Here is a 12,420-nt window from a genome sequence, read left to right on the forward strand (position 1 = left end):
AAGGCCACAGGTTCCTTTCCTGGTCAGGGTACATACCTAGGTTGTGGGTTCAGTCCCCAGTTGGGGCAAATATGGGAAGCAACCAATCAATGTTTCTCTCTCACATGGATCTTTCTATCTTTCTCTTTCTCTCTCACTTTCCCTCCCGAAGATCAATGAACATATCCTCAGATGAGGATTAAAAAACAAAACAAAGAATTTGCCTTTTATAATTTATATAATTCAGTTCAATTCTCCTTCTGCAAGTTCCATAAATGCATCTTTCCTGGCCATATATAAACCTCGCTGGAACACCTATAGGTCAGTATGTAAAACATTCGCTGGCACTTGCTGTTATCATAAAGTGCCTTGTAATATTAGTTGGCCTTCCTGATATTCACATCTTATCTCCAATTTGACTATCATTCACTCATTCAAAATTTACCAAACTGAATCCACCATGTACCAGGTGCTGCTCTAGGGCCTGGGGATACAAATGAAGAAAAGCCACAATCCTACCTTCAAGGCACTCCAGTCTGAAGAAAGAAATCTAAACATGTTATTAGTACCCAATGGTGTAGGAATAGGTATAGGAAGCAACCAGTTTAGCTGGATGGGTTAGGGAAGTTTCTCAAACTGAGTCTTTAGGATATGTAAGAGCTTACCAGGCTGGAGAACAAGATACATTCTAAATAGAATTCAGATCCTGTAGGTTGGCACCTTTCTTTTACACTTTTAAAATTTTTAAGTGTGCCTAACAAACTGCTTGGCACATAGCTGATGCCTAACAAATATTTGTGGACCTAAATTATTCATGTTAGCCCTTATGTGTGGATAACTGAGATTTAATCTATATCTAAAATAGGCATGTGAGCCCTAGCCGGTTTGACTCAGTGGATAGAGCGTTGGCCTGCGGACTGAAGGGTCCTAGGTTCGATTCCGGTCAAGGATGCATGCCCAGGTTGCGGGCTTATTCCCCGGTGTGGGTGTGTGCAGGAGGCAGCCGATCAATGATTCTCTCATCATTGATGTTTGTCTCTCTCTCTCTTCTCTCTCTCTCTCTTTCCCTCTCCCTTTCTCTCTGAAAATCAGTAAAAAAATTTTTTTCTTTTTTTACTGGTTTTAAATGTCATCATTCACCCCATAGATATGTAATGAAGGTCTATATGAACAAATAAATATATTTGTACAGCTTGTCCACAGAGAATAGTTTCTCATCTGCTGTAAATTTTTGTTTTTAAAGCACTTTAGCAAATATGTCATTTATTTTCTTTTTTTAAATATGTTTTTATTGTGTGTTTTTTTTAGAGAGAGGAAGAGAGAGCGATAGAAAAATAGAATCATTGATGAGAGAGAGAGAAAGCGATCGGCTGCTTCCTGCACACCCCTACTGGAGATCGAGCCAGCAACCCAGGCATGTGCCCCTACTGGGAATCAACTGGTGAACTCTTGGTTCATGGGTCAATGCTTAACCACTGAGCCATATGCTATTAACCATTTGTATGCGATACGCATCTATAGACACAAGCAGTGGACCATTTTTAATTAAATTCAAAATATCATGGCAGTTAACTGGTTAAGAAATCAAAGTAATAACTAAATTCTGAACAGGATAAAACATTTAAAAAAGCAAACAAAAAAAAAACAAGAAATAAAACACCAACTTTTAACAAATTACTTCTCTCTGTCTAAAGGGGTAAAATACCTGGAAGCATCAAAACAATCACTTTCCTCACAGTCACATTTATTCATATTTATTTGTAGGAAAGTTACATTTCTTCCTTTTAAGGAAGGGCCACCATCAACACAGCAGCATGCAGGTCACTGCAATTTTCCCCTAATGAAAACCATAACCTCCCGACTCAATCATTCAGTGAGCATTTATGAAGGACCTACTCTGGGCCAGGCAGTCTGCTAAGTGAAGGGGACACAGCAACCAGTAAGTCATTATCCCTGCTTTCTATAAGTTCATCTAATGGGCTGGTTCCAGAGTCAACCCCAAGATAGGTATCAGCTAATTTCCTTTATTCAACAAAGATTTACTGAGTGCCGGGCACCAGAAACAGGGGGAAAAAATGAGGAAATTCTAAAAAGAGATCCTTTCAAAATTTACTAAACAACTTGCACTTTTGAATTATTAAAACTGCATGTTCTTCTCCAAGAATGCCAACCATCAGAAGTTGGCTGTAAAGGTTTTTGATGATAACAACTAACCAAATATTTGAGTCAAAGATACCATTTCCCTAATCCTACTACTTAGTGAGACCAGACAGATACTATCCTGGACTGATACATTTTTATTATTTATTTTAAGATCCATATTGTGGTTGATCTTACCAACAATCGGAGATAAGTTGTTTCCTCTGTAGAAAGATGCTTCCAGTAGAATGCACTATAAGCCTCTCAGGTCAAACATGTGACAAATCCTGTTACACTTTCTTGCCACCATACAGTTGGTCAAAGCAATATAGGCAATTCTTCACGATGACATAGCACCAGGCCAAGTTTTCAGGGTGACAGGTCTCTGCTTTTCCTTCTCCCTTCCACAAGAAGTACAAAAAGTATCAATTAGTAAACAAGTCATCTGGCAAATATCCCATTTTCCTCTGACTTCTTCTTGAAATTAATCCAGGAAACCAACCCAATTAATATTTTTAATATTATTGATAGTGGTGATGAGAGCAACTGCTAGCTTGCAGTTCACAAAAGACTTGAAAATACATTACACCGTTCAATGAAAAAGATGGAGAGAGGATAAGAGGAAACATTATAGGCAACTATCTCAAATATCAAAAATTAAACCCAGTTTAACTGGAATTGGAAAGCAAGTATTTTCAATTCTACCAAAGGGTCAAGTTATTTCTATCAAAAAAGCAGACGATTGACTCTAGCAATGCCAAAATCATAAATTTCCTCTTAAATGTGTCCTTAAATGCTAGGCCTAATTGATTCAAGTTGTAAATGTTAAGACCACAGTCTCAGCAAGAATCTGATACTATAAATCTTTGTTACCCCAACCCCTTTCCCAAATGTTTTACCCATAATTTAAGGCTCAATAAATATTCTTTGGAAGAAATACTTAACAATGAGGAAGCTGCCCAAGAAAGACAAACTGACAACACACTTAGCATTCAAGTACCTTTTTTTAAGATTTAACTAACACTTATTGTGCACCAATAAAAGCACTAGGTTAGACACAGCCACATAAATCATCTCATTAACCTCATGAGCATGCCTAGATACACTTGAATCCCCAAAACTAAACTGACTGGATCCCCAATACTAAATTGTTTTAATACTTGCAATCTTGATCCTACCTAAGTAATCCCTAGAACTCAACTGGAACTCAGCTCTTCACTCTCACAGACTGAAAGCATTTTTAATGCTTTCTACTAGGTAATACTCACCAAAAAATTCCTTGTGTCTATTTTTAAGCTCCTAACTCCAGAATAAACACCATTCTTCCCAGTATGGCACACTGTGATAATGGCCACAATCCAAACAAGTACTCTTCTTGAATCACTCTAGTCAGAGAATAAACCTAGAATGCTAACTAACAAATGAATTTCAGCTGGGCAGAAGACATTGGATTTTAAATAGTCTTCCCAACCTCGGGACTATTTCCTAGTCATCTGAATACAAAAGCCTTCTCTATTTGAGTGAATCACAGAAGGCAAATTTGACCCGAGGTTCATCAGAGAGAAGTGGGGGAAAAAGAAAAAATATTCCAACTGGCATGACTACATTACAATGTTAACAACACATTACTCACCATTGTACTACAAGAAAGAACTTGCAAGTGGGCAAGGAACATTCAGGAAGCCAAGGAAACAAACAAAACTCTCCCAGTCCTCAAAGCACAAACACATTCAAGTGCCAAAGCAGGTCACACTGTCCAGTTGATCCCCAGGTATGAGTGGGTAAAGAGGGAGTGGAAACGGGAGGGGAAGAGAGGAAAAGCATTATTGGGCAGGTGTGCTTGTCAGCACCAAGGCAGATTTCTTTCTTGAATTCATCAAGAACCTTTTTAACAAAGAAATACTGGGAGTTCCACCTATTTTTATCACTTGATATTTATATAATCACAGAGAACCAGCAATATATGTAAATGGCAGCATATTCTGATAATGGTTGCAGACATTCCCTTGGGAATCCATCAGATGTATTTCTAAATCCTAGCTCTGTCACTTTCTTTTTTTTTAAATATATTTTTATTGATTTCAGAGAGGAAGGGAGAGGGACAAATAGATAGAAACATCAATGATGAGAGAATCCTTGACTGGTTGCCTCCTGCACGCCCCCCCACAGGGAATCAAGCCAGCAACTCAGGTATGTGCCCTGACCGGGAATCGAACCCTGACCTCCTGGTTCATAGGTTGATTCTCAACCACTGAGCCACTTCTTGCTGTGTGATCTTGAGCAAGTTATTGCACTTCTCTGTACATTAGCAGGAACCTCATCTCATATTCACTGTGTTATCTATCCTCAGCACCTTAAACAGTGCTTAACTATTTTGGATGAATTAATAAGTATTCCCTTAACACAATAATAAATATTTTGAATGAATTAACCTTTAAATAGGTTTAAAAATATCTATCATATGTAATTATTATGAGTATTAAATGAGGTAATATATAAAGTGCTTAGTATAACTCAGGGTAGGATCTCACTATTAAGTTTTCTTCCCTTTAATACCCAGCCAGATCAGAAGTTATAACAGATGAGTCATGGCAAGAATTAAGATGGGATAAGAATTACAGAAGCCAAGCACTAGATGTTTACTACTAGGGACCCAGTCATAAAATCCAGGAATATTTAATCTTGGCAGATGAAATTAAATAATGATGCCCTTATAGTACCTACATAATAAGTATTAGTTGATCCAGAAAATACTATTTTGAGTCTTCAGGTATCTGATATCAGACAGATTTAAAAGCCTGGTTGAAAAGAAAAAAAGAGGAGCTCTAGCCGGTGTGCTCAGTGGTTAGAGTGTTGGCCCATGCACCAAAGGGTCATGGGTTCAATTCCCAGTCAAGGACATGTACCTAGATTTCAGGTTTGATCCTCAGCCCTGTTCAGGGTGCGTGTGGGAGGCAACCAATCAATGTCTCTCTCTCACATCAATGTTTCTCTCTCTCCTCCTCCCCCCTCCCTCCTTCCCATTCTTTCTAAAATCAATGGAAAAAATATCCTTGGGTGAGGATTAACAAAAAGAAAAAGAGAAAAGTGGGAATGAGTTGCATCTTAAATATACCTGTATACATATTTAAAAACCAAATATAGCCAGTTCAATTCCCAGTCAGGGTATATGCCCAGGTTATGGCTTGATCACCAGTAGGGAGTGTGTAGGAGGCAGCTGATCAATGTTACTCTCACACATCAATGTTTCTCTCTCTCTCTCTCTCCCTCTCTCTCTCAAATCAATAAACACATTTTTAAAAAATCATATATATATATATACATGATTTCTTAGAAGGCTGTTCAATTCCCTAAAAACTTCCCATTAGCAAAATAAATTTAAAAAATTTTGATTCACAGTATTTACTGGCTTTTTTTAGGTAATAAGATCAGTGCAAGTAAATTGTTCTTAACTGCTGATAGGGTAAACAAACATGAAAGATTTGGGTCCAAAACTCTTCTCCTCCTTTTACTCCAGAAAGACTAATGGGGCCTTTGAGGCTACTTCACTGACAGCTTGTAATCAAAACAACCTATCTACACACAGGGGGAAGAACTCTTTCATCTTCAAAACTAAAATTCGGAGAGTAAATGCAATTAAATCCAAAATTTGGAGGAATATTTTTCCTTGACTATGAAGAACTGAATCTCAGAGGAAGATAGCTTGAAGAAACCGGAGCCACTGTTGCATTTGAGCCTGATAGAGAGATGTATATATATGTAGTGTCTAAATATGAGGAAAACCTATGCAGAACTGAAACAGCTTGTGGTTAAACCTCATCATAATGTGGTCTTGGACTTCCCATTTCACTTCCCAGGCATCTGCTCTTTTAACCATTAAACCCATCTCCTAAGCAATACAATACAGTAGAAAGAGCACTGAATGACAGTCAAAAGAATGGGCTCTACACCAAGTTTTACTACTTAAACCAGTTGTTTAAATTCTCTGTATTCAGTATTAACTGAGAATGTGGGGTGAGAGTGCTCTTCAAAAATTTCCACCCAGGTATCCCTTTGGAGAGATATATCAGAAACTAACCAAACCCAGCTCTCCTACTGCTATAATCCAGATTAAAAACATATACATTGTTCTTATCTACCCCTTTCCCACAAAAAACAGTTACCAAATTCTATTTATGTTTCTTTGGATCACTCCAATCTTCCAGTTTCTGCACTGCCACCACTCCTCAGACTCCTTCCCAGGATTACGATAGTCCTCCAACTGCCCTCTCTTCCTCATTGTACACCACCCGGCTGAATCAATTTTCCTAAAGTACTAATTTACACATAAAATCTCCTGCTTGTGGCCTGGACAGTATGGCTCGGTGGTTGAGCTTCAACCTATAAACCAGGAGGTTGGGTTCAATTTCTGGTCAGGGCACATGCTCGGGTTCAGGGGCATGCAGGGGGCAGCCGATTGATGATTCTCTCTCATCACTGACATTTTTCTCTCTCTCCCCCTCTCCCTTCCTCTCTGAAATCAATAAAAAATAATTTTTTAAAAAAAGAAACCCTAGGATGCTCATCAGTCAAAACAGTAAAAGGTAAACTAGGCCATTAAAAAAAATTATCTGCTTGTGGATTTTTCACTCTAAGTATAAATCAAACTTCTCTGCCTGAGATTTAAGGTCCTCTCCAACTTACTAGTCTCATTGCTCTCCTCGGTGAAATACCATGCAACGAACTGTCTACTCAGTCTGCCCCCAAACCAAGTTGGGCTCAGCTCACTGCTCTCCTGCCTTGAATGTTCCCTCTATACTTACTCAGTCTTCTCCCCTGAGGCCTAGATTATCCTAAAGATAAAAATTTGCCTACCTACTACCTCTAACGCCATATAACTATATAACTGTACTCCTCACTTGACACTTACTACCCAAGAGTTAGTATTACTATTTATCTTTTTATGCATTCAGTCTTCACAACTAATTATTAAGTTCTTGATGACTTTTACTCTGCTATACCTGAAGCCTAACTTTTCAGAAGGCAGATAGCCAATAAAATGTTAAAGATATCTACTACCTCTATTTGATGGTACATATGCTACTAATAGCCTGTATTTCTCACATCTTGTTTTCTATACATGTATTTATGTATATATGTAACTATGTTCCGTTTAACCCAGAATATAAATTCCCGAGGGGCCAATTCTCCTACTACCTATTTAATTACTGGTTAACACTTCCTTGACATCTCCTTACAGCAACTTATCCAAATTCCAGTACACAGCGGGTATTCAATAGAAAGGAATTTATAGTCTCAACTAGGCAGCAAACGTCAAGGGAAATTTATGGATGATTTTAAATCTTCATTTCTAGAATGAACTAGTACAAAAAATTACAAGGATAACTTAGAGAAGTAATTTAATGTTAAAATGAGAGGTCACCATGTGCCAAATAGCTAGGAACTTATTTTAGGCATTCAAAGAAGCTAGGATGCAGCATCTTTTTTTGTTGTTAATCCTTACTCGAAGATATTTTTTCCATTGATTTTTAGAGAGAATGGAAGGGAAGGAGGGTGAGAGAGACAGACAGACAGACATCAGTTGGTTGCCTCCCACATTCGCCCCAACTTCGGCCAGGTATTGAACCCGAGACCCGTCAGTGCGCAGGCCGACACTCTAACCACTGAACAACACAGGCCAGGGCTGAGTACAGCATATCTTAAGTCTAAATCTCAAATTGCATTTTCAGAATTCTGAGAGGTGTGGGAAGTCTCTATCCCTGGTCAGTAAACAACAGGGACCAAGTATCTTTCATGTCAGGTAATCCTGTCCTTAGTACTAATGGAAAATTTCAGAAAACAAATAGTCTAACACTCAGCCAGGTCAGCTTCCAGTTCAAAGAAGACAAAAGCAAATGCTCACAAGGTTACTAATAAAAGCAGGTAAATTTGAAAGCATTTGAGAACCTGCTGCCTAAAATATTTTTGTTAGCAAGGCATTATATTTTCCCACTGTCTTGCCTCGATTCCTTACACAGGATTGATTATCTTCAAGTAAATATCAAAAATTATTTTTCAAAAACCTCAAAGAAATGTTCTTCTTTTCCTTTCATGTCAGTTATTAATGATTCAAAAGGCACTAACAGACCAACTCATTTTAAATGTCCCTGACTTTTCAAAGAGCTATTTTAGGACACAAAACTGTAATTTCCAAGTTGAATTCTATATATGATGTTTCCAAGTAGCATGTAGCCTGAATACAACTTTAATACAGTCAAGGTACAAGGTTTATAAAGAATTCTAAGCCAGGTTTTGAAGGAGGGGAGGAAACAACCTCTTTAAATGTTTATACCTATTCCCTTTTTCCTTTCCTGTTCTTCAATCCTATACTATACCAGCTAACTCCTGCTATCTGCTTCTTTGCTTCTTTCCCTGACTTCTGCATCTCCCTACCCCTTATCCTAAGAACTGTGTGGGAAACTACAAGATAAGAGTCTGGTGTCAGGAGCTGGGGCTCTTGCCCTCTTCCCTGTTAAGTCTCCAAATAAAATCAAGGGCCACAGGCAGTTTTCTCTTCTATGGCTTGTGCTACCACATCTCCCTTATCAAGACAAGACAGGAGACATGGGGGTAGCAGGAAAAGATGCGGGAGAGTCATTCACTCAAAGGAATCATAAGCTTATTAAAGCTTACCCGATCAATTTTATGTTGCTATTGACTGCAAGTTTTCATTCTAGGCTTATTCCCAGAGCCTATCTTGTCAATAACCCTCACACACCCCCACCCCCCAAACCTTCCCAAATATACTAAGAATGTGGGCTAAGAAATAAAAACATTTTATCAAAAATTTGAGCTAAACATAACTACAAGAGAAAGTCGGTTGCAAATTAAATTTTAGAAATGCATTTTAGAACCACAAACAGACTTGGGATTCTCCACTTCAAAAAGGTTCATGATATTCTTCAGAACCCCAGGAGGAAATCAAGGCCTGAAGTATTAAGGTTAGCCACACAAAACTGCCCATATTTGACTGCTTTTACCTACAAAATTGCAATTTCATATATTCAACTTAATATTTAATTTCTTCTTGGTGGGGGAGGGAAGAGTTTCTGGAAAGCCAAAATGATGTTTTTGGGGGACTATACATTCCACAATTAATAACTTCAAAATATTCTGCTGATTCACAACCTGGTCTTGTTAATAAAAAGGTGACTAAAAATATATGTACATAGTATACATGTATGTATGTGTATATTGGGTTTTCCTCTTTAGGGGCCAAAGAATTCCTGGCTCCCAGCAGTGTTCATTAAGTGAACAGATAGGCTGCTTTTCCTCAACACCAATATCCCATCGCCAGTGAAGGTGTCAAGACCTTGATGATAATAGCAGAATTTGATAGCTCGTGAAAGTCTGGCCATCGGAGCACACTGCCTCAAAGGCCATCAGGAGTAATTCCCAGGAGTTTCCTCATTGGGATGAGATCAGCGATCAATTCCCATTTCATTTCTCAAGGAATGTTTGCTCTCATCTAATACAGGAAGTTAGTCTTCACTGCTCTCACCATTTATGTACATTTTTATATAATTTTCAGGCTGAGAGTTTCTTTTGAAGCTTTATTTTTCATGGGGGCCACTATAATGCTCATAATTAAATTGATGGTTCACCATCACAAAGGACGGTCTTTATTTTCTTATTTATTAATTAACCATTTAGTTGCTAATGGATACTAAATGCCTACTACACGTAAGTTATTGTGGCAAGCCCCATGAGATACAAAGATAAAAAAGACCTTTTATCTGCTTTCCAGAGCTTATAGTATAGTAGAAGAGGCATGCAAATAAACAATAAATAAACTCAAATACAAGGACATATAACCACTACCAGACAAGTACCAATAAAATGAAAGGAGAATTCAGAAGTGGGAAAGATCATATCCTGTTAGAGAAGAAAAAAAATCAGGGTATGATTTAAACTGGGACTTTGATGGGTAGGATTTGTTAACAGGGCAAGTGCAGAGGGCAATGAAGGAAACCTGCTTTACGAATGGGTGATTAAATGAACTAGATTTACATGTAGACATATCTAAAAAACAATATAGGGAAAAAGGATGCAAAAGGATACATACACTTTGATTTTATTTATGTAAGATTTCAAAACAAAGCTGTGTGTTGTTTGTGTATATATATATAATATTAAAATAAAAAGAAAGGTATATAACATGAAGTGGAATGATATATATCAAATCAGGTCAGTAGTCATTTCCCGAAAAAGAGGAAGGGAGAAAGGATGCAGAGTGGGGCTATAGCTTATGTAACATTTTATATCTTTTTAAAAATATATATTTTATTGATTTTTTACAGAGAGGAAGGGAGAGGGATAGAGAGTTAGAAACATCGATGAGAGAGAAACATCAATCAGCTGCCTCCTGCACACCCCCTACTGGGGATGTGCCCAGAACCAAGGTACATGCCCCTGACCGGAATCGAACCTGGGACCCTTCAGTCCGCAGGCTGAAGCTCCATCCCAGTGATGGTGAACCTATGACACCTCTGACACGCGAACTCATTTTTTTGGTTGATTTTTCTTTGTTAAATGGCATTTAAATATATAAAATAAACATCAAAAATATAAATCTTTGTTTTACTATGGTTGCAAATATCAAAAAATTTCTATATGTGACACGGCACCAGATTAAGTTAGGGTTTTTCAAAATGCTGACACGCCGAGCTCAAAAGGTTCGCCATCACTGCTATCCACTGAGTCAAACCGGTTAGGCTACCATTTTATATCTTAAAGTGAGCAAGACATTTAAAACAAATATGACAAAATGTTAATACCCATTAAATTTGGGTTGTTGGCTCAAAATTGTGTTACAGTTTTTCCCCTGAACTTTTCTAAATAGTATTTAAAATACCTCATTATCCAAAATTTTTAAATTAAGAAAGGGCCAGGTGCTGGAATAGTGGAGTCATTAACATAAAAATAATAGTCAGGCCCAGCCAGCATGGCTCAGTGGTTGAGCATCGAGCTATGCACCAGGAGGTCATGGTTCGATTCCTGGTCAGGGCACATGCCCGGCTAGTGGGCTCGATCCCCATTGTGGGACGCGCAGGAGGCAGCCCATCAATGATTCTCTCTATCATTGATGTTTCTCTCTCTCTCCGCTCCCTCCCTTCCTCTCTGAAATCAATAAAAATCTATTTAAAAAATAAAATAACAACAGTCAGGAGCAGAATGAGTTCCTTAAACCTGAAGATAACAATTGATTCACCTATTGAGACTGAGGAAGACCCTTCCTCTCCCTCACACAGTGTGCACAAAAGGCACCTAGAACAGATGGAATGGGGCTGACAAATATGAACAAGAAAGAAGTTGTTGTTGCCATCCTAAATCAGATATCTGAGGGGAGTAAGACCCACCTTCCCACATAACATAAATGCTGGTGTAACCAAGTCATCTCCCCAAAATGAAGCCAAGGAAACTTCCAGTTACATAGGAATTCAGATAAAGACTCACTGTGAGTAGCTATTCTGCGCCTATCTCTCCTCCCCTCCTCCAAACACTCACAAACAAAAACAAAATGTACCCTTGCCCACTTGAGAAAGAATTAAGAACTGGCAGCTCTGCTAAAGTGGACAGTTTCCAAGCCAAGGCCCTTCTCTGAAGATGTTGACAGAGCCAGAGAAAAGAGTAAAGAAATCACAACTCAGTTAAGTTTTAAGAAAAACTTATCAATGGAAGGTATCCATCCTTCACATCCCCTTGTGTCCCAACTTTCACCAGGGATTGAAATCTAAGGCCCTAAGATGTCCTTTATCCTGTTCTTAGACTATTCTCCAGCAAAAATGACTAAAACACAAAATCCAAACTTCTTTAGCACGTTACACCCAATTTTCCTCACAAAAAAATCCAATGAAATAAAAAATACTGAGAAGATTTAGAACCCAACTATAATGACATATATGTATTTTTTTAGATATATTTTTTTGTCAATGCCCAATTTCTTTCTTTTACCAAAGTTTCACTGGTACAACTTAAAACTAAGTTTAAAAGAAAACAATTTGCAGGGAACTTAGCAGGAGAGATAAATACATCTGCACACTCAATAAAAACAAATACCTTGACATTCTTCTACAACTGAATCATTACAGCTGAATAATAACATCCTCTTCACTCCACTCCAGGGCATCCAACTGTCCAAGGTCAAAGGTCCCTATTCCCCAAGGTAATCTGAGGGCAGATCTTCCACAGTCAGACCTGGGAAAAGTTCGTTGCACTGGTAAACAGACAATGGGATGGATGACAGAAATCCCTCTGTCTTCT

At 38.2% G+C, this 12,420-nt stretch overlaps 1 protein-coding gene across 9 annotated transcripts in view; it reads right to left on the minus strand.

The window, feature by feature from the left end:
- OTUD7B (OTU deubiquitinase 7B) overlaps positions 1-12,420 on the minus strand; it is a 57,048-nt gene that overhangs the window by 37,250 nt on the left and 7,378 nt on the right. For 8 of the 9 annotated variants that reach the window (XM_014461244.2, XM_014461243.2, XM_023759185.1 and 5 more), the window contains exon 2: positions 2,317-2,519. The gene's annotated coding sequence lies outside the window, so the exon portion shown is untranslated. Of the gene's footprint in view, positions 1-2,316; positions 2,520-3,386; positions 3,669-12,420 lie in introns of those variants that run through there. The other variant, XM_023759179.1, reaches the window with a different exon arrangement.

This window comes from Myotis lucifugus, unplaced genomic scaffold (assembly GCF_000147115.1).
Source record: "Myotis lucifugus unplaced genomic scaffold, Myoluc2.0 scaffold_151, whole genome shotgun sequence".
In the NCBI taxonomy this organism is placed as follows: domain Eukaryota; kingdom Metazoa; phylum Chordata; class Mammalia; order Chiroptera; family Vespertilionidae; genus Myotis; species Myotis lucifugus.